At 45.7% G+C, this 26,729-nt stretch overlaps 1 protein-coding gene across 4 annotated transcripts in view; it reads left to right on the plus strand.

Moving 5' to 3' along the window:
- Window positions 1–26,729, plus strand: part of SGMS1 (sphingomyelin synthase 1) — a 1,111,197-nt gene that overhangs the window by 588,000 nt on the left and 496,468 nt on the right. For 3 of the 4 annotated variants that reach the window (XM_086921962.1, XM_086921963.1, XM_086921964.1), the window contains one exon: window positions 17,302–17,360. The gene's annotated coding sequence lies outside the window, so the exon portion shown is untranslated. Of the gene's footprint in view, window positions 1–17,301; window positions 17,361–18,196; window positions 18,216–26,729 lie in introns of those variants that run through there. The other variant, XM_086921966.1, reaches the window with a different exon arrangement.

Genomic DNA, 26,729 nt, shown 5'->3' on the forward strand with positions numbered 1-26,729 from the left:
CGCCTTCATCTGGCCTTGGCCCACCGTGCCCGCCTATCCCCATACCTGGCCCTCCTCTTTCTCGACTTCGAGAAGGCCTTCGACATGGTGGGCTGGGATGTGCTGGAGGCGATGGGCTTCGGCCCGTTGTTTCGCCGCCTCATCAGGGTCCTCTATGCCAACCCTAGCCCCTGGGTGCTTGTCAATGGGACGCTCTCCGAGGCCTTTCCGATCTGCAGAGGCACGCGCCAGGGATGCCCCCTCTACCCACTCCTGTTTGCGCTAGCGATGGAGCCCCTGGCGACGCTCATCTGGCAGGACCCTCTTGTCCAGGGATGGACCTGGAACGAGAGCCATGTAGACATAATTGCCCTCTATGCTGACGATGTGCTCCTAAACCTGGCAGACTGGTGCGAATCCTCACTGACTTTGAAAGGTTTTCCGGGCTCCGGCTTAATGCGGCCAAATCCACACTGGTCCCGTTGCACCCCTCCAGGGAGTGCTATGACTGGCAGTCGTCTATTCCCCTCAGACACCACTCTGTTAAATACCTTGGGATATGGGTGGCCTTCCTGCCGGAACTTGAGTGGGTGTTGAACATCCCGCCCCTGGTGGCCCGGATGAAGGCGGATCTAAAAAAATATCAAACTCTCCCCCTCAACCCCCTAGGAAGAAGTGCTCTTTTCAAAATTATGGTTCTCCCCCCACTTCCTCTACATCTTACAAAACATCTCCATCCCCCTCTCCCGCACCTGGTTCCGTGAGCTTGACGGGACCCTGTCCCGATTCCTCTGGGGTGGCGGACGGCCGCGGGTGTCCCTGGCGCACAGCCGCATCCCCCCCCTTCGACGGGGGCCTAGGGGTGACCCACCTTTTATCTCTACTACCTCGCCACTAAACTGATAGTCATCCACGACTGGTACGCGGGCAGCTGGTCTTACCCAGCGTAACGCGAGAAACTTGAGACTACGGACTTTCCGCAGATTCAGGCGTTCCTATACGGATGCCCGGTGCCACAGACCATGGCGCCAATCACTAGGACGGTCCTCCTGGCCTGGCGCGCCACCCTGCGCCACCCGGGGTAGGACCGTAAATTCACTTGTCAGACACCGCTTTGGCATGGCACCTGACTTCGGGAGGTTTCGTCCCTGAACTGATTCCGTCGATGGGATCTAATTGGCATCTCGGTCCTTGGAGACGTCTGGGTAGGGGACCATATCCGTGACTTTGCAGACCTGCAGCAGCGCAATGCCTTTCCCCACGCCCAACACTTTCGATATCTGCAGCTGCGCCACGCCATCCATGCTCATCTCCCCTCCCCAGTTTCCCTCCCAGAGTTCAGTCTGCTGGAGGCCCAGGTGATGATGGGGAACCTGGGCAAGGGGGGAGTGTCCCGCATCTATCGCTCCCTGGTGAATAATGGCCCTGCGTCCTTAGATAAACTGCACGGTCGATGGGAGGGTTGGGTGGGCCCCCTAGAAGGGGCAGATTGGAGAGACGCCCTTATGGCCCCTAGAACCCTTACCACGTCCTCCAGGCTACGCCTGGTCCAGATTTACTACCTACACGCGGCTTACCTCACCCCAGAGCGACTCTTCCGTGCCCGCTTGCGACCCTCCCCAGATTGCCCGAAATGCGGCTCATCCCGTGCTGATTTTTACCACATAGTGTGGCTCTGCCCGGGGCTGGAGAGATTCTAGAGGGGGGTGGAGCGGGAGCTCACGCAAGCCCTGGGATGGGAGGTCCCTCACGACCCGCTGCAGATGCTGCTGGGGATCTTTGATGGCCTGGATGGTTCCAGGATGGACAAGCGCCTCTTGGGGACGGCGGTGGCTGTGGCTAAAAGGGACATAGCGATGTACTGGTCGCGTGCCGCTGCACCTACTGTGGGGGTGTGGAGGAGGGGGGTGGACTGGTGTGGCACCCAGGAGGAGGCCCTGTTCGAATCCCAAGGCGCCCCAGAATTTTCACAAAATATGGGGGAAATGGTTCAACATGATCCGGCCATAATTCTTGTTGTTCTGAATGTCTTAGGCTCCACCGTTACTGTAATGCAGGATGAGATGCTGGACTGGAATAGACTGACCCTGCCTATATGTCTTACGGATTCAGATCCGCTGTATATGTTGATTTCTGAGCTGCAACAGATGATTTTTTTTTTGCTGTTTTATATACCCAATAAAGTTGATTATCAACAAAAATTTGTCACTGCTTGACAAATCTTCATTCACGAAATTCACCCATATTAGGTGAATATAACTTGTGCACCCGCCAAGCACTGCTTATGACCTCACATATTACATCATTCATGACATGTTCCATCATTTAGGACATCACTGATGACCTCTCAAATGCCCCCACTCGCACCCCCTCCAACTGTTTGGATACCCTGAGTGTATTGATGTTACAACTAAATCTAGAGTGAAGGACCAGTTTCTTGAGAGTATATGGATGAAGAAAGAAGCTCCCAAGTCAACAGTAATGTAAACTAGCCTTATTAACAAACTCAGAAGTTTAGCCATTGTTATTGTCAGGGCAGGAGTCGGGGGTACACGCTGGTGGACGTTGTCCACCCACTTTTTTCAGAGGGTACCCTGCTAAGAAGTTGGGCCCCACTTATAAAGATGCTGAATTTGTCCCTCTGTAATTTCCAAACACTGGGACACTTTCAGCAGCGCCTGCACATTGGTGTCTATCGATCTGCAACAACGTGCAGGCGGGGAGGGGGCTTTCTTATTTCTGACTCCTGCTCGGCCATAACAAAGGCCTGATCTGAGGGGTCATCAGGCCTGCTTTTGTTCAAGTCTCTTGGCTGGCAGCAGTCAGGAGCCTCACTCCTAGAAGCAAATGCAGCAGAGGATAAACAAAGGCTCACACCTTGTTAGCACTTCACACATACTTGAGAGAGGCAACTTTTCACTTTGTTTAGTCCCTGTTTGCGAGATATGCATGCACTGTAAGGACATCAGATGTTAGTCTTTCCCAGTAATTGCACAAAGTAAATAGCATTTATATAGTGCTTACTACCCCTGAGGAAGCGTTGTCATAATTTAAATATCACAATTTTTTCTTTTAAAGCACTATGGCTAGAAGAAACTATACGCTGACAAAAGGCAACATTGTTTTATGTGGTGTGTACCAAAAGTGTGAATCTTCTGCCTAAATCAGGAGAGTTTGCAAGTATACTCGAAATGTGCTCAAATGTACTCCTAATACACCTGCTAAATATGTATGTGAGGGCTTAAGATCTGATGTCACTTCTTGTGATGCCACTTCTTTTGATTTCATGCGTGTTACTCGCTGTGATGTCACACGCTGTGATGCCACTTGCTTACTGATTAACTAGGTTAGTCCCCCCCCCCCCACACTTTTTTTTTTAGGACTTGTGCCCTGGTTATTGTTAATGATTAATGTACAGTATAGAGTGTACCTCACTCGTTTAAGAATTAATTCTTTGCATTTGTATTCGCATTTCCCTCATGTGGTTAATGATTTACGAATCTTCCAAGTTTGCCATATTACAGCGTTTCAGCACAAAGTACTTATGTTCTTTGGCGCTCCCATGAAATGGTTCCTTGTTCCCTTATCCAAAGGTTTTAACATCACACAAACCGGCTTATACAACAGCCTTCAGTAGAATCATATTGTTTTGCTGTAATTATTTTCTTTGGTGCTGCTATGAAAATTAGAAAACTCTGTTGAGACTGTAACGGTTTAATTGAAATTACTGAATGAGACAAACTGTTGTAATGTTTTATGCTGTTTCTTTTATGGTATGGTTACATTATTGGCATGTGAATTTGCTTTTAGGACTAATGCTTAGCCGAAGGAAGTTTTAATGACTGACTATATAATAACATATAAAGAAATATATGGCTATAATTATCATATACAATTGGTTCATTTACATATATTCTGTATATATTTTTGTATTAATAAAAAAAGCATATGTATTTATTTTATTTATAGAGTTTTATATAGCGTGGACTTGACCCTTGGGTATCAGAGCGCTTAACAGTTACATTTGGAACATTTGAGATACAAAGCGAATAGCTGTATATAGTTCCTGCACATGATTTTCTTATCAGATTCAATAATAGTAGTAGCCTTACTGTATATACAATTCCTTTACATGACATGATTCACTTATCAATTTCAACAATACAGCATTACTATATATATTTCTGTAAATGTCATTCCTATCCGTTTTAGCACAAGTAACATGGAACTGATGTGCTTTCAGTGGGATCCACAACAGGACAAGTTTGTGATCTACGTTTGGTATAAGTCTTAATGCTAAAGAACCGTCTAGCCTTATGGAAGGAACTTGCTCATTAAAAGCGCTTCGCTTCCTTCTTGAATGTTGCTATGTTTGGAATTTTTCTAATGTTTGGAGGGAGTGAGTTCCAGATTCTGGGGGCTGCTCCTGAGAATGCTCTGTCATATGTTTTCTTCTTCCAAAAGATGGGTGGTTTCAGCAGCAGTTCTCTGGCGCTCCTAGCTGGTCTGCTTCACCCTGAAAGCTCGATTTTCTGGGCTAGGTACTTTGGAGTTTTGTAATGTAGCGCTTTGTGTGTAGTACATGCTAGTTTATTAAAACAATTTTTTATTATTTTCTGCGTAACAAATTTACACGTTGATATTTAAAGCGACAATAGTACTGTGAAGACATAGATATACAGTTTTATGCAGTCGGTGTTGAAAATTACAGTCTCATGTACAATATATCACTGTTTACTCCACTGATGTCCTCTGCCCCCTAATTCCTTTCTTACTCCCCCTCCTCTTCTTCGTCAAGCTGGTAACATCCTCTTCTGGCAGTGGGTCACATATTTCTCCCCTATATACATTCCAAGAAGTCCACACCTTGTTCCATTTACGAGGGCTGGCCCTAGTCACATATACCGCTCGTTCTGTCATCATTAACATGTCCATGTTCCTGCTCCATTGTGCTAAAGTGGGTAGTTCCGAAGCGCCCCATTTCTGTGTTATGTCTCTCTTTGCCACCATGATGCCTAATGTGCCCTATATCTGACCATATCTGGATAAGTCATTCGGATCCCAAATATTCAAAATACATTTACGTGGTTCTGGCATCAGGGACACTTTAAGTGTTTGCGAAACAGTGCGTATCACTTGTCGCCAGTACTCAGTTATGAATGGGCATTCCCAGAGAGTATGGAATAATGCACCCTCTTCACCACAGCCACGAAGACAATAGTGATGCGGGCCCTTTGCAGCTTGTGTAGTGTAGTTCTTGTGTAGTATATCCGATGTAGGATTTTGAGCTGTACCAGTCTGAACTTAGCCGAAATTACCACCTCCCTTGGGGACGCCAGTGCCTCATTCCACTCCGTATCATCCATGTCGCCCAGCTCCTCCACCCATCTCTCTCGCAATTTCAGTGTAGGGTCCGATAGGTTATTGATAAGCTTTCGGTTAGTAAGTGAAGTAGCACTATGCTGCATGTAATCAGTGAGTAACCTGTCTTCTAATGGAGAGGACTCCGGGACGTCGGTGTCTGTCGGTATTGCCTGTAGCAATGCATGCCTGATATGCACGTATCTGTAAGTTTCGTTCGGCCCCAGGTCATATTGTTACTGGAGTACGGTGAACGGGATCACTGTCCCCCTGTCCCACAAGTCTCCCACCGTGGATATTCCGATGTTATCCCATTGTGTAAACCCCTTACTCCGCCTCAGTTGTCCCAGTGCCTTGGTGTCCCAGAGTGGGGTAAGCTTAGTGATTGTTCCCTTCCAACTCAGTTTCGCCTGCGCTGTGTGCCATAAGTTGGCCGTGTGCTTAGTGGGTCCTATCCATTTTGTCGCCTGGCCTCTGTTATAGAGCACCGATACCATGTTGTCTGTGCCTAATTGTGTCCTGTCGGCACTGTAGGCTGGGTCGTCCTGAGGCGCATGGATCCACTGGTTAATAATTTTGAGCTGCGCTGCCCAGTAGTACATTTGCAGGTTCGGCAGCGCAATTCCCCCCTCGTACCAACTTCTGTTTAGTTTGATGTGTGCAATGCGTGCCGGGCGGTTACTCCTCAATAGATTGGATACCAATGCCGTTACCTGCTGAAAGTACAGTGGCGAGACCGGGTACGGGGTGTTCTCTAGGGCGTACAGAAACCGCGGAAGAGTCATCATTTTGTAGAGTGCCGCTCTACCGAGGAGCGTTAGTGGCGAGGATGCCCAGTGTTTTACATCATTTCACAGACGTTCCAGGGGTGGTTTCAGATTTTTGTCAAAAAATTCCGTCGGGTTGTCGGTTATGTATATGCCAAGGTATTTAAAAGATCCTGTGGCTAGCATAAGCGGGGAGTCCGCTGTGAGTGAGGGCTCTAGCCCCTTCAGGATGTACAGCACAGATTTCGACCAATTCAGAGTGTAGCCCGACGTTTTCCCGTGGGCATCACATAGTGCGAGGAGTGCCGGTATGCTCCTATCCGGTTCCGTCAAGTACACCAACATATCGTCATCGTAGAGCGATACGCGTTCTTCCTGTCCCTCCTTCCAACTAATCCCTTTCAGTAATGGCGTTGCTCTAATCAGCGTCGCCAGCGGTTCCAAAACCAGCGCAAACAGCAAGGGTGATAGGTGACAGCCCTGATGGGTCCCTCTTGCTAACCGGATTGTGCGTGAGATGTGGCCGTTAGCAGTGGTCTGAGCAACCGGAGTGGCGTATAGGAGGCGTATCCAAGCTATATACTAAGGGCCAAATCCCATATGGGATAGGACTGCGAAAAGGTGCCCCCATTCCACCATGTCGAACGCCATTCTAGCATCCAAGGAAAGGATCACCGCTGGCACCAGTAATGACGGAGCCCGAGCCAGGACCCCATGTACATGCCTGAGATTGAGGGCAGTGTTCCTACTTGGCATGAAACCCGATTGGTCTGGGTGTATCAACTGCGGGAGATGGGTCATTAATCTATTGGCTAAAAGCTTCGCGAGGATTTTGCTTCTGCATTAAGCAGAGATATCGGGCGGTAGGATGCGCATTCCATCGGCGGCTTACCGGGCTTCGGGATTGCTACTATTGTTGCGGTTGGTTGGTCCAACAGGAGTTCCTCGTTTGATAGACTCTCCGTATACATTTCCAGCAGTGGTGAGCTAAGTGTGTCAGACATAAGTTTGTACCATTCTATGGGGATCCCGTTTGGGCCCAGAGCTTTTCCCGATTGTATTGCGTGTATAGCTAGTTGTACTTCTTCGATCGTGAGATCTGCTTCTAGGTCTTGGACCGCTTCCGGTGGAAGTGTCCGGGTCACGTTGTGGCGGAGGGAGTCTGATGCTGCACTCTCCGTGACTTCCCTCTCTGGGGTATAAACTGTTTCGAAGTGTTCTGCCAGAGTGTACACAATTTCCTCGGGGCGCATCTGAAGTGTTCCCTCACGTGTGTGCAACTGCTGTATGCCTCTGGTGCTCCCCCCCCTTTCTTGTCCTACCAGGCTAACATTCTGCCGGCCTTATCCCCCACATCGTAGACTCTGCGCTGTGGCCGAGATACTGTTGATTACCTGCAGCCTGAGATGTTCCTTATACTGCTGCTGGCGCAACTGCAGATTGTGGGCTGAGTGCGCCGTGGGATCTGCCATATGGGCCATGTTCGCTGTGTGAAGTAGTAGTTCTAAGTCAGAGAGTTCCTGTTGTTGTGTTTTTTTGTACCCAGTAATGGATGCTATTGCTTGTCCTCGGAGGACTGTCTTGTATGCTTCCCAAAAAACTGAGGGGGAGGTAACCGACTTTTCGTTTTTGGCAAAGTAGTATTTGGTTGTGTTCTTAAGATCTTTCTGAATTTTGGGGATCTGCAGATAATTATGGTATATGGGGTTGATCCTTTTTACAAGTCTTCTCCCAGCTAGAGAGAGTTAATACTGTCGGAGAGTGGTCAGATATTCCCCTGGGCAGTATATCTATGGTGTCTACGTTGTGCATTCCGCTGCCAAGCATCAAGAAATAGTCTATTCAGGATAAACTATTGTGCACTGTTGAATGATAGGTGTATTGTTTCGTGGTGGGGTGTTTATGCCTCCAGATATCCGCCAGGCCCATTGATTCTAAAAAGCCCCGGACAGTGGAAGGACTGGATGCGTGTGGTCGTATCAGGAATCTGTCTAATACGGTGTCTACCACTGAGTTAAAGTCACCCCCAATGATGGTGTCTCCCGCTGGGAGATTCAGCAGAAATTCTCCCAGTGCCAGTAGTGTAATTATTTGGAGTGCTGGTGGTATATAAACTGATACTACGTTTAGAAGTCGGCCCTCCCACTGTCTGTGGACCGCTGCAAAATGTCCCTGGTCATCTACCCTGTGCTGTAAAAGAATGAACAGGGAGGTTTTCTTTACCAGGATACCTGTTCCCCTGGAGCCTGAGGTAAACTCTGAGTGTGCTGCCGTTCTGTAGCCTCGTCTGTCCAGTGCCTGGCATGCCCTTCCAGAGAGATGCGTCTCTTGTAATAAAACCAGTGCTGGGCCTTGTCGTTTGATAGCCTGCAGTACTAGCCCCCTCTCCCCTCTTGATTTTGTCCCCCAACCCTCTTACGTTCCAAGTTAGTATCCGTAGGGGTGTAACCGTGGTCTGTTGCATTATAGTACTATGAGCGGTAGATTGTGAGTTTTGTGTCATAGTGAGGAGTTTTGAGTATGCCCAGCCATACTCCATCATCAGTACGATATACCTGCTCCCCTGTTGGGTGGCGTGTGTGTACTTACTGTAGTAGCCTGTCGCAACGTGTGTAACTCGAACAATAACAACTGATTCCCCCTCCCCAACCCACCTCCCTGCCTCCCTGCTTAACAGACATAAAACCGCCGCCTCCCCAAATTAGCAGGACTGAGGAGCTCTGCATGTATGACGCAGGGTTTGATGAATTAGTGGCGGCAGACAAGGGAGGCAGGATAAAATGGCTGGTTGATTTGAAGCATCTTTTGGGCCTCATCGGCCTAAGCGAGGCATGGGCGACCCAGATTCCCCCTTCCAAGCTGGACTTGAAGCAGGGATATTGGGATTGGGTGTTGAAACGTGAGTTATCATGTCAGCAGGCAGGGAAACTCACAGAGGGATTCTTTGAATTTAAAAGCATCCTCAGATAAGAGCCCTATCTCGACTTTATACAGGTCCCTAGGGACAGGACCTTGTACATGAAACTGAGATTTGGCACACTACCGGTTAACTCAGTGATTTCCTCATGGAAGGGGGTCACACTCGGTTCCTGCACCCTGCCCTAGCTGTGGCCATTTTGATGAGTCCATTGCCCATTTTCTTTTGGCATGCCCCGCTTACACAAAGGCCATAGAAAAGTGGCTAAATCCAGTCTTCAAAACCTTAGGCCTCATGAGCCATGTGGCTGCCCTGCGCATTATGAAAACAGATACCTCCTCATTGACACTGATCTGTGGTCTAGCAAAATATCTGGGGTGGGCCTGTCTACTTAGACTAAAGGCGGCAGCCAAGAGCTCGGCAGGCCCCTAAATGGAGGATTTGGGACGAATGACTGACCTGACTTAATAGTACAATGCAGGGGGCAACAAGAGGGTGTTGCCTCCTGATTATATGAAATGGTGATTAATGCTCCTGTATGAAATTATTTTAAATTGTATATTTTATGCTGATTTTATTGGACTTAATGGACTAACCTTTTGATATGTGCACTGTGCTCCTTTTTAACTGTGGTTTTAACTGTGGCTATATATTTGTAATTCCCAATGCTTTTATGATAATCTATTTATCGAATAAAGCTTATCGTATCGGTTTTAATATAATATAAACAGATATCGGCTCAGTCCTTTACTATTCACAATCATCTTACTCACCTGCATTAACAGTCACACCAATTTTCAAGACCTTAGGGGGTGGCCCAGCCCGGCCTCCTTTGGCCCCGGACGGCCACAGACGGTCCCGCCCTTGTCCCGGGCTTCTCCCGGCACGCTCCCGCGCAGCGGCTATCCAAGCTTGCTTTATATCACGTGTAGGAGCACGTGGGCGGGGCTGGGGGCAGAACGCTGGAGCAGGTATTATAAATCAGCACAGGGGCTCCTGGAACATAGTCCCTGCTGTCATCCAGTGCTTGCTCCTCCTCCTCTCCGCTCAGATGCCCCAGGTAGCAAACCGCAACAAAGCCCCAGTCAGGATTATCCTCTGGATCGGAGCAACGATGCTGCACCCGCGAAGTGGGTGCGGCGAGCAGTGGTGAAAGCGGTAAGAGTTCACTTTTCCCCCAAAACTGCAGATAAAACAAAACGCTCCTCACTCCTGTCAAACAGGGCTCCCCTGCTGATTACTGGTTAGCCAGTTTAATGACATTTTTAAGACCTCATTCATTTTCATTATGTCTTTCAGTGATGTTATCTTTACCTATATCTGAGTGTCATCAGCGTACATGTGATAAGATATGCATGCGTCTCGGAGAATTTCTGTGAAGGGTTCTACATATAAGTTGAAAAGTGAAGGGGATAGTGTTGATCCTTGAGCGACTCCAATTGAATTAGGGCATGAAGGGGAGAGCGTCTGGTTGACTAGCAATTTTTGCGTTCTGATTTGAAGGAAGGATTGAAACCATTTCAGAACAATTCCAAATATTCCCATCCTGTCTTTAAGCCTGGCTTGTAATTTTTCATGGTTTACCGTGTCAAAGGCGGACGACAGGTCAAGAAGTACTAGTAGGCATGTTTGATTGTGGTCTAAGGCCTGCAGCGTGTCATCCACTATGTGTAAGATTGCTGATTCCGTGCTGTGGCCTGGTCTGAATCCGGATTGGCAGTCGTCCAGCAGGTTGAAATTGGCGATGTGGTTGCTCAGTTGATTTTGTACACATTTCTCGATTAGTTTGGCAAGTATAGGAATATTAGTTACTGGGTGGAAGGTATTTGGCTCTGCCGTGTCCGCTGTAGGTATTTTTATGATAGGGAGGACTTGACCTGTTTTTAGGCAATCTGGAAGGATCCCTTGAGAAAATGAAGCATTTATTAGTTTTGTCCATACTGGGACGACAATGTGATTGATCCTTTTTAAGCATTTAGAGGGGAGGGGGTCATTGTAGTGGTTGTTAGGTTTAATCTCCGAAAGCGTTTTGTCAATGGTATTCCGATCATATAGTTTGAAGGTTGCCCATTGTGCATTGTTTTTCAAGCTATCATGATCGATTGTCGAGGCATCCTTGTTTTGTTTAGGTAGTTGACTATGAAGGTTGTCTGCTGCCAACCTGTGCTCTTTTTCTAGCTTGTTAGCCTTGTCAGTGAAAAATGCAGAGAATTCTTCACAACTCAGTTGAGTTTTAGTAGTTTCTTGTGCGGATTTGGCCTGCTTTAATATCTTGAATAGTTTCCTTGGTCTGTTTTTGGTGCTGTCCAGTTCCGTTCTAAAGAATTCTTTCTTGGAGTTGAGTACTTTCTTGTTGTATTCGTTTCTGATCTTTGAGTGCTTTAAGATGAGGGGATGATGGGTGCTGTCTCCATTTTCTTTCTGCAAGTCTTAGTATACGCCTATCTTCATTCAGTGTCTCATGAAACCAAGGATTTTTATCCTTTTCAGATATTCTTTTTAGTGGTATGGTGGAGTTGACTATATTCGTCATTGATTTAGTGTAGTGCTCAGTGAGTTCATTAGCGTTCCACAAGTTGTTAAGTGGGTTTAGTTCCTTCTCGCGTCTTGCTACTTGTAGATCTATATTAGGATCTTTGATGTCTCTGGTACATTTTTTCAATTTGATGGGATGCGTGGTTTTGCTCTTTTTTTATTGTGGGAATCAGGAAAGTTATGGCATGGTGATCTGACCAATCACATTAATCATTCTATCATCTCCTCTTCCAACCATGTTTGCAGTTGTGTTAATCTGTTTTTTAGTAAACTTGTTACAAATAATATAAGTTATTGGGCCAGATTTATTTATCCGTGATGCTTGATGAATGTTACTGGAAAAATGCTTCTGGTTTCTTGACCTACATTAAGTTAATTGACACTTTTTTACTAGTAACACAATGTTTTATTACTCAACAGTAATCTTTGTGGAGAAGTGTGGCTCACTGGTTAGAAGTGGCAGACCCTGAAGCAGAGGTCAGGCCCTGGACCAGGGTTCAATTACCAACATGGCAGGGTCTTGGGCTCAATTTTCCGCCGACTCAATAATTCTCGCCTCAGTGCCTACTCTAATCATGGGTCCCACTCTGCAACTCTGGCCAATAGCTTGCTTAATCTCCACAATGGCCCCAACAGCGCTGGGATGCCTGGCTTCACCTTAGGGCTGCCCAGGAAGGGGCATCTCACAGGGAAAGCCAGAAAGGGTTCCACAGCGGTATACAGCGCCAGGATGCCCCGAGATGGGGCGACAGTACGCTTTAAAAGTATACACACATTTACATTTATTTACATTTGCTGAGGCGTAGTTTCCCCAACGCCTTTACCTAACGGATTTTTCAGGTCATCATGACCGAATAACTCATTGACTGCTTCATTTCAGTTTAAAACTTTTTGTTTTGTTGCTCTTAATGGCAAAAGCCACAGTCTGAGAACTCTTCAGGGGTAATAGGGGACAGAGAGGAACTAAATTGAGACTCTCGGAGGAGGCAATTGTGCTGGTTTATCAAGTTGTGAAAGTACCACTTTTTAAAATTTTAAACAACTGTCTGATGTTGTCTATTGTTTTTTTTAATGTGATAAACAAATTCCATTGCTGGTGTGTGCGTACAGACTCAAAATATACCTCCTGTAATGAGGTATAGTTTCGCAACGTTTTTAGTACAACCTCATGACATTTATGAGGGCAAAATCCCGTGCCTGATTCGCAGGATGAGGAATGGGAGGATTTTGCCTTTGATGGGATTTACACACTCAATAATTCTGCCAGTGTGGGAACATTTATATCTGAACAGATTTGCTTATTAAGGGCGAGGGGTTGTGGACTTTTGGGAGGAGTGACCACATGCAGAGGTTGGTGAACATCCAATAATGTACACGTTTGTAGTTATTCACAAGTTTCAGCATGCTGCTTCCCATTCTGATGGTGTTTCGGGATTTGCTCTTGTAAAGGGCAGGAAAAAATCCTTTTAGTTAATAATTTCAATAAAGTGGATAGTTATTCCTGCAATGGGGCGAAACTGTGCTTTTGATGACAGTCCATATTGGGGGAAATACTTTTAAAATTGTGACACCACTAGGTTAATGTTGAAACGGGGATCACCAAAAGGTTTGGCTGTCAATCCTACCCTAGAAAAATTGCCCGTATCACCTTGAATGTCACGAAGACTGCTCTGTGAGTTACATGTACACTTCCTATATCTTGCTAGACCTTCATGCCACAAACTCATGTTGAGGGATGACATAGTCTGGCTTTCACACATTCCGCGTCGACATATTAACTACCTTTATATCGGGAAGTGCTAAGACCTGTTTTTGCAGGTATTAGAAATCCAGAAACTGGGGTATAAATTAAACAAGTTGGCATTATGCCACTGACAGCCTACGGTTTCAAAGGTGGTTTGTGCTGAAGTTTGTAGAATGATATCAGGACTCAGCTTCCCACTGTGATCGAAGTTACAGGGCCCAAAGAATCTTTTTCAAAAAGGCACAACCCGTAGTAGGTCACACACTGCCTGCCCTTTGATGAAGACTGCATTGCAAGGTCTGTGACAGTATGCAGCTTGTTTTTCATACCTAAGACGGCATAGGTGAAGAACGATCTATGAAGACCATTGAATTATGTTGCTGCTTAGCAAAGTTAGGACACTGGATACGTTTTGTTTAATGCAATATACCCGTGAAGATGAATGGTAAAGAATTTGGGGCTTTGGACACTTTCAGAGGGAAAGCCTCCCATTCTGAAGATCCCAGAGGGTTCTATGCAGCCAGCCTTCTCTGTTCTTTTCTGTGAAATCAGTGCCCTCCATTATTGAGCCTCTTTATGTCCTGCAACACCTACCTTCCACCTGAACAGCTACCCCCCTCCAAACATTGCTGTCTGATTAGGAGATGTAGATGTTAAGTTAGGCAAGGCAATGAAAAACAGCTGCCCCACGCTTTGGGACAGTTACTGGACACTACTCTTCAGCAGCCTTCCAGAGCTTATGAGGTTCCTTCAAACCAACGACTCTTTGCTTATATGCATTTAATAATGGCTGAGTAGCTTCAAAAATAATTTTGATGCTTAAGAAGGAAACCAAGAGCAGAGGTCCCCGGCAAAAACATTCATTTTGTTGGTCTACTAAGGCCGAGCAAAATACATTTTATATCTGACACTTACGCAAGGTCACTTCTTCTGCAGATGACTCTCCCCTAAACACCTACACTTATATTTAATAACTGCAAAAAAACTATTTGGTGTGTTGAATTTAAATCTTTAACTGCTTTGATGCCTGTTCCGCAGGCTATCGAAATGGAAGGAGTTAGCATGAATGTTGATGAAAGTCCACCCTACTCTTCAATGGCTGTTTTTTCTTAAAACGCAGGCAAAGCTGGTGAGCCCAAATGAAGCTACTAAGCCTTGGATCCATTACACGTGGTGATAAAAATAGAAGAAAGTTATCTCTCCACATTAGACTCCTCGTTTGCAACATGCACTGCAATCTCACTGAATAGTTTTTGCAGCAGACGCTGAAGTAACTACACTGGACTCTTCTGCTGAAGCAGATGATGTTCTCCTAATTCCTGATAACTTCACACAACCTCTTATTACATTTTCTGCCACAGACCAGTTTGGTTGGGAATACCCAGTGGGGCCTGAATGTTGTAGGGTGTTTCGTCTGAGGGGAGGGCTCAGTAAATGACAAAAGAATTATGAAATGGGAGCCTTCTGTATGAGATTAATTTCTTTGGATATGGTCAAATTCAGTAAGTCTTTGGAAAATGTAATTAATATTATAAAACTGGAATGTTGAGCGCTCCATTGAAGACAATTGAGTGGCTCTGGGCTTATAATGGCTGGTGGAAATCTTCTCCTTCAATATTCCAATGTTTGATTTTTTGTTTCTCCCTTTTTAATTTAGATCAATCTACTCCCCGTGGGTTAAATGTTCTAATAGCTGTATAGCTCTTCTTCCTCTGGCTATACCGGTTGTTAAAGGCCCTCTTCCCCGTTACAGGCCCTCGCCTGTGGCTTGGACCTATAACCAGGTTCAGGGCCTTTAACAACCGGCATAGCCCTCAGGAGTGAGCTATAAAGATATTAAAACATTGGAATGTTGGTATAAGCTTTCTGCTTTAACATTCCAATGCTTGTCTTTTTGTTTCTCCCTTTTTAATTAATTAACACTATCCTCAGTGGATGGAGTGTTTTAAAGGCCTTATAGCCTTTCTGCCTCAGGCTATACCGGTGGTTAAAGGCCCTCTCCCTCATTATAGTCCATCAACTAGAGTTCAGAGCCTTCAACAACCGGTATAGCCCTCAGCAACTGGCTATAATAAACGTTTTGGCAGTTTAATCAGTGAAAATTGGGCACAGATGAGCAAATCTGTGCATATAATAATATAAAATACGTTAGAAAAAGACCTTATCCTTATTTTGGATATGTTCCAACATTTGCTGTTTTTTTTAAATCATCTCTGTAAATAAAGATCATCCTGAAGGTTTTCTTCCACCTGCTCACATAAGCCTTCTAAAGTCCAGGAGCATTGCCCATTCAAATCACCAGTGCTAAAATGTACATGCAGCTCTTTGCTTATGCCTTGGGAGCATAGGCGCATGCTTCCGACGAGACTTGAAAGGATTGACTAAACATATAATTCAGTGGGTTTGATAAAATAATTTTAAAGCATAATTTGCAAAGAGAATGTGTATTCAAATTAGTCTGGGCCAGTGGTGGCTCCTCGGCTAAGGCAGAGGAGCGTTGCCTCACTGCTTTCAGTAGTGAAAATAAAGGAAAAATAAAATAACTGACTGTTATTATCATTTTATTTGTTCCTGCTTCTGCTTGGCTGGCGGGGTGTGTCTGCCCTGCTCTCTGAGCAGGGGAGGTGTAGTGGTACCCTCTTAAGTGCACAATAATTGTTTGGCCAGCCCTTTTGGGCCGGCCAAACAACCATGCACACTTTGGATGTTCTCCATGCAGGCTGCATTACGGCCTGCATGGAGAACATGCCCAGGGCCCCAGTCCCTGGATGAGCGCCGAACCATGGTGCTCAGACTAATCAACACTGCATTGCATTGTAGTGACTGGTCAGCGTTGTGATTGGTCAGGGGAGCCTGGGTATGCTTCCTGGTTGCTGCGGAATGGAGGGACGACTAGGTGGAGCGGTGAAGAGGTAAGGTAAGTTTCTTTACTTTACCCCTTCCCACCGCCTCTCCCTCCCGATCCGTGCCAGACACCACTGGTCTGTACGCCTCCACCTGGTATGTGGCATAAAACGAGGAAGATTTTCAAGAAATGATTGTGAATCCTTAATCCTGAAAGAACCTGCTAACGAATGTTCGAAACAGCCTGACTTAGGTTTAACATGCAAGTGGTTCTCATGTTGGCAAACGTTAGCACATTTAGTTACCAGGTCTGCTGCACTCGTGGTAGGAAGCAAAGTTAAGTTGTTTTGAAACTGGGTTCGGCAGTTGAATAATTGAAAAGGTTACAGCCCGAGGTAAAAATGTATGCTTACGTGATTAAATTAAAAGGTATGGTTAAACCTGAATGTTTGCTGAAAACTGTTTTTTAAGACCTGTTCGCTTCGCCATGGGCATAATTTGCATCTGGTCTTGTTCTAAGTGCATCATACCAGATTGAAAAAGTTAAATATTAGCGAAAAGTAGTTTGTTAATATGATTACGTTCCTATCAGTTGTTGGCGAGGTTTATAATGTGTAACTATCGTTCAAGAATCTTAATTGTTGTAGTCTCTAAAGTAGATGTTATGCGAAATGTATTGCCGAAAAGAAAACCAGCCATGTATAATACTTGTGTACAACTGATTTTAAGCAACCGATCAGTTACTTACTTTGAAACCTTACACGTTGTCGTTCCAACATTTACGTATTCAAGCATTGCATTCGTCTATTTGTGAAAAATATTGCATGCTATTTCTATTAAAAAAGTGCCTGGTAAACAGTCTAAAAACCTTTGTAAATCAGCGTCAAAAATGTATAGAAACTTTTAAAAAACGGTAATGATTGCACAACTTCGTGTGTTAGTCGACTCTGGCATCAAAAATCTAATCGCTATTTTGGGCGAGTAATATCAAGTGCAGTTGGGTGTTTTGGCTTTGAGGAATTTCAGAAGTTAACAAACAAGACGATTGCCTTTAATGTATGAGAAAAACTATATCCCTCTGTGTATTGATTTGTGCTGAAATGCATTTCACCAGAAACATTAATTCAGTTAACTGTTGATAATTATTTTTTCAGGATTCTTGAAGGCTGAAGAGAGGATTTCTTTGAGGAAGCCCAGAACTGGTCAAAAGCTGGTACGTTTGACTAGCTATATAATGTCTTCTGCATCTGGCAACTATTGACAATATAGTAAGCTGTGTGGTGGTACATCAGGTGAAAATAATTCCGTTCTGCTGTAGTCAACATGTAAAGGTCAATTGTTACTGGGAAGGCCCATGAAAGTCGAGTGTATATAGCAATACATAACTTAGATTTCCTTTAACACATGAAACTGCTGTGTTTTGTAGTAGTCAAGTGAACATTGTTAGTGTGTCCAACATAGGTCCAGGAAGGTTAGCTCAACAATTAACCAGTGACCAGGCAAAATATTTTTAGCTAGGATTATTGTAAACGCATAAAGCTTGAAAGTTTGATTGATCTGACACTCCAGAACCTATTGACCCTATATTGGACAACCCTGATTCAAAATACTCTGCTCTCTGAACATTACATCCCTCCACTGTTTGAATCCAGTGGGTAAATTCAGAAAGAAATGTATGGCCTGTGGCTTGACCCACACCAGTTTCCTTACCATGTTGCAGGACATACCTGCATCTCAGTCTCTTGATCTGTCGCTAGCTAGCATCCCTAGCTTAGTCTAATCACTATCATATCATGTGGATATTTGTACAGCGATATGTTCACCTCAAAAACAAGTTTTTAAGATGCCAGATATAAATAAATAATTTGTGAATTTAAGAGCAAAATCAAATAGCCGGGTCTTTATGGGGTGTCCATGTTTAAATCCATTTGTCTCAGGTCTTGGAGTCGAAGGTATCCTCTTCAACTATATGACAGTCCAGATGAAAAAGAACTTCCCACCCCATTCTTTTTCCTGCAATCTGGAGTAACAAAAAGGAGCATAGAGTTTGCATGAGAATTACTGGAAGGTTGGTACTTGTTGAATTTATTAGACCGACAACGCTGCAGATTATAGTGAAACATTTTGTGAAAAAAATGGATTTAACAATTATTGATTTTCTAAGTCGGAGCCGTTGAAGACATCTGATATTTCTAGACCCAGAATCAAATTTGTGCAGGCCAGAAATAGCGCAGGCTGTTGCATTTTGTATGGGCTAAAGCTTGGCCAGATTTCTCATTGCTGCATTTAATAAAGTGGCATGGCAGTAATCTAATCTAATCCAATCTAATCTAATCTAATCTGCCTTGAATGAAAACATTGATGAGAATGACCATATTGGATGGTAGGAAACCATTCCACCAAGAACTCTAAGATAAAAAAGGCAGATTTTCAAGACCGCTGAGATGCAGTGAACAAAAAAGTGAGGTGCCTTTATGATATTACAAGCTCTTCACAGCTGATACAAAGGAGGGGCAAGTGCCAAGTGAGTACGGCCAAAGAATGGCGTTTTGGGGGCATTAGTAATAAGAAGGATCTCTGTTTTAGAAGGATTTATCTTCAGGAAGTTGTAATTCCTCTAGCCACTGATAGCCTTCCGAGCTTTTAGAAGGTTGCCCAACCCAACTGCATCCTACCCCTACATACAACAGCAGCTGCATGTAATCTACATCATGCGAAAGTAAAAACCTAACAAAAGCTGTAAGGAGGGCCACCCGAAGAGAAACACCTATGTTTTGAGATATAAATTGCAAAGATCTACCTGAAAATACCTTCCTGAATGGAAAGACTACTGTCCATTTTCTCTCTTTTTGTAGATTGAAAACTATTAAAAGGAAGTCATGATACTCCGGACCCAAAAAGATAATACGTCTCTGTACTCCTATTATATTGCACATTTCTGAATGTTATCTCAGATTGAATTTATAATTGACCCTTCAGTAAAAAGGAAATATCCCTTTAAAGGGTTAGAACCCAAATAGAAGTGTAACAAAGGATTCTATAGCTTTGGCTAAGAATTCTACTTTTCTCTGTAGTTCTCTGAAGAACAAGTTACTTACCTTCGGTAACACTTTTTCTGGTGGATACAGTATCTGCCTGTGGATTCCTCACCTTATGAATATCCCCTGTGCCAGCAATCAGCGGAAACTTTTTTATAGCTCTCCACGTCGACGAAGTTGTCTTAATGCTATGGCTCCTCACGCGGCCCCGCATGACGTCACTGGAGCCATAAGAGGGCCACGTCGGTGTGATGACGACCATTCCACTCATTTTTTCTGTGCCTCCGAGGCGAACTGGCGGACCGAACATAGAGACAATGCATACATAGTACACAGTATTCACACACACACGTTGTAAAGTGAAAAAGGAAAGCAAAAGAAAGCAAGCATTTCCTATAAGCCTACACAAAAGCAAACAGAGGCAATACAAAATGACAATATGAAACAACCATAATAACCAATACCTCTTTTAAGGTATAAAAGGGTGGACAATAGGGAGGTGGGTGGGTCAGTGAGGAATCCACGGGCATATACTATATACACCAGAAAAAGCGTTACCGAAGGTAGGTATCTTGTTCTTCTGATGAATACATCTGCCTGTGCTTCCTCACCTTATGAATAGAATCCCACAGCAGTCCAACCCCCGGAGGAGGGTGTCCACCCTTCTATACCAAAAAGTCTTGCAAAACAGAGCGCGCAAAAATGTCCGTCCCTCCTCACCTCTGAATCTAAGCAGTAATGATTCGGGAAAGTGTGGAGGGAGGCCCAAGTTGCAGCCTTACAGATGTCCAACACAGGAACACCTCTGGACAAGGCAAAAGTAGATGATTTAGCCCTGGTGGAATGAGCTCTAATACCTCCAGGAGGCTCCTTACCAGCAAGAGCGTAGCAGATCTTGATGCTCAAGATGATCCACCTGGATAGAGTGCGCTTGTGCACCACCTTTCCCTTCATACGTCCAACGTAGCCCCCAAAGAGCTGATCGTCCAATCGCAGGTCCTTTGTTCTATCCAGATAGAAACTAACCACCCTCTTGACATCCAAGCAGTGAAGCCTCTCCTCCTCCTTGGAAGGGTGAGGGGGAGGAAAGAAAGTAGGGAGGGTAATGAACTGCCCTAGATGGAAGGGAGTTACCACCTTAGCAGAAAAGCTGCCCTGGTCCTGAGAACCATCCTTTCAGCATGAATAGTCAGAAACGGAGGCTTAGAACTCCAAGCCTGAAGCTCACTCACCCTCCTGGCAGAGGTGATAGCCACAAGGAAGACCATTTTGAATGATAGCAGTCTCAAAGGGCAACTATGCATAGTTTCAAATGGGGAACTCATTAAGAAAGTCAAAACTAGATTTAAATCCCACTAGGGCAAAGTGAAGGGAGTGGGCGGAAACATATTAGTAAGGCCTTTAATAAACCTTCAAACAATCGGAAATTTAAAAAGAGGCGGTTGATCAGGCAAACAAAGAAATGCTGATGAAGCCGACAAATAACCTTTAACAGTAGCCACAGCACAACCCTGCTGGGCCAAATGCAAACAAAGAAAATCAGAAAGATGAGCCTTTAAGGGATCAATAGACCTCTCTCCACACCATTTAACAAATCTTGACCACCTGTAGGAGTAAATGGACTTGGTGGAGTGTCGCCTGGCAGATAAAATAACATCCACCACATCAGGCAGGAAAGAGAAAGAATTCAGGTTGGCCCGTTCAATCTCCAGGCATGAAGGTGCAGGCTCTGGAGGTGGGGGTGTTGAAGCTTCCCCTCCGACTGCGAGAAGAGGTCTACCCTGAGAGGGAGACCGAGCAGAGGGTGCGACAAGAGGTGAAGAAGGTCTGTGTACCACACCCTTCTTGGCCAATCTGGGGCGATCAAAATAACTTGAGCCCGGTCTTGGCGAATCTTCCTCACAACCAGAGGCATCAAGGGTATGGCAGGATACGCGTAAAGGAGTTGTGAGCTCCAACTCAACTGAAACTCGTCAGTCAATGCCCCCTGCATCGGAAACTGGAGACTGCAGAATGACGGGCAGTGCGGGTTCTCGAGTGTAGCAAACAGATCCACCCGAGGAGTCCCTAATGCCCGGAAGATGTGTCGAACTACCTCCGGATGAAGCCTCCACTCGTGGTCGGCGGAGAACTGCAGACTGAGACTGTCAGCATGCACGTTCAGCACCCCGGTCAGATGATTTGCCATCCAGCAAATCAGATGGTCCTGAGCTCAGGACCAAATCCGCAACGCCTCTCTGCAGAGAAGGTACGACCCTACTCCTCCCTGCTTGTTGACATACCACATTGCGGCAGTGTTGTCCATCAGGACTTGAACCGACTGACCGCGAAGGGAAGGAAGAAAGGCCTTGAGCACCAAATGTGTCCCCAGCAATTCCAGAAGATTGATATGACACTTGCTTTCCACTGCAGACCAAAGACCCTTGATCTCCAGATCCCCCAGATGAGCACCCCACCCTAGGGTAGAGGCATCCGTTATCACTGAGGCCATCGATGGAGGAAGATGAAAGGGCTTTCCTTGAGACAGATTGCCCTCCATTCTCCACCAAGACAGATCCGCTGCAGCTTCTCTGGAGATCCTGACTGACTCCCTGAGATCTCCGTTGTGCTGATCCCACTGCCTGTGGAAACACCACTGGAGTGCCCTCATGTGCCAGCGTGCATGGTTGACTAACAGAATGCAAGAAGCGAACAGGCAAAGGACCTTCAGAACTGGAACAACCTCTCCATTCTGAAACAAAGGGATCATTTCGTGAATGTTGAGAATCCTTTGCGGAGGAGTAAAAGCTCGACACACAGTGGTATCCAGTACTGCCCCTATGAACAGGTTGCATTGAGAGGGCACCAGGTGAGATTTGGCACATTTATCGAAACACCCAATTTGAACAACAGCGGAGTTGTTACCTGCAGCTGACTACGCACCATCTCTGGCGACTCTGCCTTCAGAAGCCAGTCGTCCAGGTAGGGGAAAACCGGGATCCCGACCTCCTGAGATGGGCAGCCACCACCGCCATCACCTTGGTGAAGACTCTAAGTGCAGAAGTGAGACCAAACGGAATGACCACAAACTGGTAATGTTCCGAACCAACCGGAAACCGGAGATACTTCCTGTGTGACTTCAGGATTGGGATGTGAAAATATGCATCTTGTTGCAGCGCCTGAAGAACCTGCGCTAGGGTGAGCAACCTGAACCTCTACTGCTTGGGCTGCCACTCTGTAACGACAAAGCGCTGACGATTATATGTTATATGTTGTAAAAAAACAATAAAAATCATAGGAGTAGCATCCCTGACCCCTTTCCTGCTCAGGAACCACTTTTATCGCACCTTTTTGTAACAGGCAAGAACCTACTTCTGAAGAAGTAAATGATCCTCCATGCAAAACCCTTGACAAGGGGGTAAGGAGGAGGGAATTCCCTGAAGGGAAGGGCGTACTCATTTTCTACCATATCTAAAACCCAAAGGTCTGAAGTGACCAATTTCCAATCCTGTAGAAAATGGGTAACCCAGCCCCTCACAAGACCTGCATGATCCAGGATGGCGGATCTAGGGCTGCTTTCCTGCATTATCAGGAGGAATTGGGGAGGTAGAGGAGGAGGAAGAAGGCGGACGACCCGCTCCACAAAGGAGACCTCTGGTTTTACCCCTGTAGGACTTGTACAAGGGGTTTAGTGGCTGCTGTGGCTGACGGAAACCACGAAAGGAAGACTTTCCAAAGCCACTTCACCTTTGTAGCCATAACCCTTTGCCTGAGTAACCCTTTGCCTGAGTCTGTAGACCCAAGGATTTTGCTGTGGCCTTACTGTCTTTTCCCGGGTCCGGCGGCGAGGGGTAGGTCTGATTGAGAAGACGTGGGATTTTGAAACCTGAATACTATGAGGTTCACCCGCTGTTCTACCCGCCGGGCACTGTTGTTGTAGCATACCATTACCTGATATGAACACAGAGCGCAACACAGGTACACAACTCCTTTCCATCTGATTTTGACATTGCAAAATAGAGGAATAGTCATTCTGTAGATAGTTTCCTTTAAACCAACATAGTAAGACACTGGTCCTGATGAATCGCCAGTCAAACTGACACCCAGGCGAGAAACATGTTGACCCAGTCACATACCAGGTTAGCCTTGTACTAGGGTACATTATTTCCCTACAAGTCTAGTCCTAGTCCAATTCTTAATTGGAGCCAAGGGACCTCTAGAATAAACTTGATCCTGGCACCCTTGATTCCATTTTAATCACTGTCACGTCTACTCTTCCCTGGCCCCACACCCGCACTTCACCCATATAGCAGTTGGAAAAAGATCTCCGCTAAAGAGCCCCTCTATGAGGTGTTGCCCGTTGGGTATTGCACCGCCGACCCAACGAGGAGCATTGCTGATGATGAAGCATGACGTAAAAGACAGAGGGGTACCCCTTAAATAAGCCAAGGGAAATGGGGTTATTGAACCTAAGTGAGAGAGAGAGAGAGAGTTCCCTTAAGGCACAACTTAGTACATGTTTAAAATAACGAACCTTATGACGTGACAATTACATACAACAAATGCATAGGGAAAGTTAAAAAGTAATTTATTTTGAATACATTAAAAAAACAACAGTTAATAGGGATAACTGAACTAGATCCCTAATCTAAAACAAAAGTAAAATTGAGACAGTACAGTGTAACCTGGGGTGAGGGGCTGGGAACACTGGCTAGATGTGGAACAGGCGCCGCAACAGGAAGAGGCTGACCAGTATATCGGATTAGACTGGGCTTTATTTTTATAGTACGTCTTGTCCTGTAAGTAAGTCTTTCTTTAGCGAACTGCCGGTTATCCGTGGTGAGGCCGTCTTTCTCCAGGGTTCTGGTCACGTGATGTTCTCTCGGGACTGCCTTCCCCGGTGTAGCGATGATGGGGCCAAGATGGGGAAGAAAACGGACAAGAGGGAGGCCGTTAGTTGCCAATCTGATACAGCGCTTCCCCAGGGGAACCCAGTGATAGTGATGGCACACCGGTGTGAACGTGCAGTCGAACAGGCACACTCGTGACTAGTGCTTCAGGGAACAGGAGCGAGGTAAGGAAGGAAGTAAGGGCGGAAGGAGGGGAAGTGGTTAACAGGTATCGGGAAGTACACCAAGGAGAGGCACGAACGGGGGACTTATACTAAGTACTGGGAGCACTCTTTCTCCCCACCCAGGCCGCCCAACGCCGCCGTACCTGAGCAAGCCACACTCCTCCCTCGGGAGTGTGGCACGGCGGAAGACAGGGTCGTTGGCCTCCTGGCTCTCCTCCGCAATCCGGTAAGCCCGTCCTTACGTCCTCTTCGTTCTCCTTCGTAGGGTTCTCCTCGCCTTCTCCACTCGAGCCGTCGGTGACGTCACACGCCGCGTACAGGGCTTCCCCTGTTTTCAACCATCCCGATGCGTCCACGTCAGTGGTAGGCGTGGCCTCGTCTCCTTCGTTGTACGCCCAGTTAAAGGAACCTGCAGATGTTTCCTCGTATTTTCCTTGGCGTGGTGTCCATTCATCCCTCGGCGACTCCGACTGTAGGGTAGAAGGGGAGGCATCATCAGGTGTCCACCAGTCGACCCGGCCACCCGTCCCGACCCCGTTACACTCAGTTAATTGCGACCTGCACAATTACAAGCAGGCAGAACAGTTGCAACATAAAATTGTTGGATACAGATTTGTATATTCTTGCTCCGATCTGGTCACACCAGTATTGTATCGCTACCACCTCAGCGTATCAATTGTAGTGTTGGAGACTTGAATTATACAATTTTAGTTGCGTCAACGCGTTTCAGTGATGTTTCCTAATTATGACCACCTTTATCAAGACATGTGAATTGTCTGCCAAGCACAGGGGGTGTATACAATCGCCCCTAAGATAATATGGAGGGTCACTTGTAATAATCAAGTTCCGTGTCCTGATTGGAACATGGGCTTCAATTATCGCCTCATTGAAAATGCTGCTGCTAGTAGAATATTCTGTTCTGAGTGTATACGACTTATGTAGTTCCCACTTAACATAAGTGACCAAAGTAAAATTGGTTTTACTGTCGGCCCTTAAGTGTATCAGTGATTAGGCCACACTTGCCGTGTACGGATATCTCGATCTCCCAACTTCTTACAGGTAATGTCGCGGGGGATTGTATATGGAAAGGGATACACGGTTAGGCTTCTCGGGAATTACCTAATGGGACGGTAATTGACTCCGCAGTCCCTTAGGCTCCCTTCTGTGGCCAAATATAACGAGAGACTACCTCATCAGTGGTAAAGAGTTCTGTTCTCTCTGGGGGTCCGAGTCGGAGAACAGAACTCTTTACCACTGATGAGGTAGTCTCTCGTTATATTTGGCCACAGAAGGGAGCCTAAGGGACAACGGAGTCATTTACCGTCCCATTAGGTATTTCCCGAGAAGCCTAACCGTGAATCCCTTTCCATATACAATTCCCCGCGACATTACCTGTAAGAAGTTGGGAGATCGGGATATCCGTACACGGCAAGTGTGGCCTAATCACTGATACACTTAAGGGCCGACAGTAAAACCAATTTAACTTTGGTCACTTATGTTAAGTGGGAACTACATAAGTCCGTATACACTCAGAACAGAATATTCTACTAGCAGCAGCATTTTCAATGAGGCGATAATTGAGCCCATGCTCCAATCAGGACACGGACCTTGATTATTACAAGTGACCCTCCATATTATCCTAGGGGAGATGGTATGCACCCCCTGTGCTTGGCAGACAATTCACATGTCTTGATAAAGGTGGTCATAATAAGGAAACATCACCGAAACGCGTCGACGCAACTAAAATTGTATAATTCAAGTCTCCAACACTACAATTGATACGCTGAGGTGGTAGCGATACAATACTGTGTTACCAGATCGGAGCAAGAATATACAAATCTATATCCAACAATTTTATGTTGTTACTGTTCTGTCTGCTTGTAATTGTGCATGTCGCAATTAACTGTACTGTCTCAATTTTACTTTTGTTTTAGATTAGGGATCTAGTTCAGTTATCCCTATTAACTATTGTTTTTTTTTTAATGTATTCAAAATAAATTAATTTGTAACTTTTCCTATGCATTTGTTGTATGTAATTGTCACGTCATAAGGTTCGTTATTTTAAACCTGTACGAAGTTGTGCCTTAAGGGAACTCTCTCTCTCTCACTTAGAAGCATGACACTCGCAAGGGTGTGTGAGGCCATTACATCCAATAAAATGGATTTCCGCTTGTAGGTACCCCACATTGTCCTACAGCATCCCTAACCTGACACCTACCTAACATGCACTCTTCTAGGAACGGCCTGGTACCCTTCTTGAACTTGATACTTCTGGCGAACACCAGGGCTGGACCTTTCACTCCTTTGTACGAGTGGTGATTTCGCCAAACCTGGCACATAGAGAGATCTTCCGTTGTGCCTTCCCCCCTTCCCCTTTGTTGTACACCTTACTGTCTTTGAACCTTTGCAGAGCAGAATCAGCTTTTTCTCCAAAAAGCCTAGATCTGTCAAAAGGAAGATCAAAAAGGGCAGCCTGTACATCAGGAGAAAA

Source organism: Lissotriton vulgaris, chromosome 5 (assembly GCF_964263255.1).
Source record: "Lissotriton vulgaris chromosome 5, aLisVul1.2, whole genome shotgun sequence".
Lineage (NCBI taxonomy): Eukaryota > Metazoa > Chordata > Amphibia > Caudata > Salamandridae > Lissotriton > Lissotriton vulgaris.